Raw genomic sequence first — 788 nt, forward strand, 5'->3', positions numbered from 1 at the left:
TGTTACAATCCACCCTGCGGGTGTTCACATTTGTTTATGGAGATGACACCTTTTCTCATTCACTTTCCAAGAAAGCAGCAGGTGATCTTCTCACATTCACTTTGGATCACTGAAGTACTGGACATACATGCTTTCATTCCTGGCTTGGAATAACAGAATACATGACACTTCCTCACATCATGACCAACTGTCAGTTTTGAGTTTCAGGGGCCTGCAGCATGGCGCACGTGTTACAGTGTTTGTCATGCATGCCTGGCAGGAGGGGGACTAGTCAGCCTTCTGAAATCAGATGTAATGATCAATCTGGGATTCTTGGATACAATCCATTCAGTCAAGGATTGTTATGAAGAAAGGGTTAATTCAAGGACATTTTATTACACCTGGAGCACTTTCAATGTTTATGGGAGACACTAATGAGTTTATGGTAACCTTATCATGTTTTTACTGTACACCATTTTAACACCTAATTTGAACCTTGCAGTTTTGAGATTGTGCATGTAGATCGCGTATACTTGTTAATACTAAGGCAACATAAATAAATGTCTTGGGAGTACATGCTACAGTATTCTGTCCTGCCTCTAGAGAGAAGGAGAGCGAGGTGTTCTTGTGTGAGGAGGAGGGAGGGAGCTTCACGTTTGAGCCAATGGGCGCAGCGCAGCGCTACTGTCATTTCTGAACGCTTTAACTTGGTGCCAGAGCTGCGCAGCGCTCAGCCCCGGTGAGCTTCCATCACTCCCTGTCCGCTCTCTTTTCCCTCTCACTGTCGATGACCATGCAGTGAAAGACTC

The sequence above is a fragment of the Mugil cephalus genome, chromosome 22, assembly GCF_022458985.1.
Source record: "Mugil cephalus isolate CIBA_MC_2020 chromosome 22, CIBA_Mcephalus_1.1, whole genome shotgun sequence".
In the NCBI taxonomy this organism is placed as follows: Eukaryota; Metazoa; Chordata; class Actinopteri; order Mugiliformes; family Mugilidae; genus Mugil; species Mugil cephalus.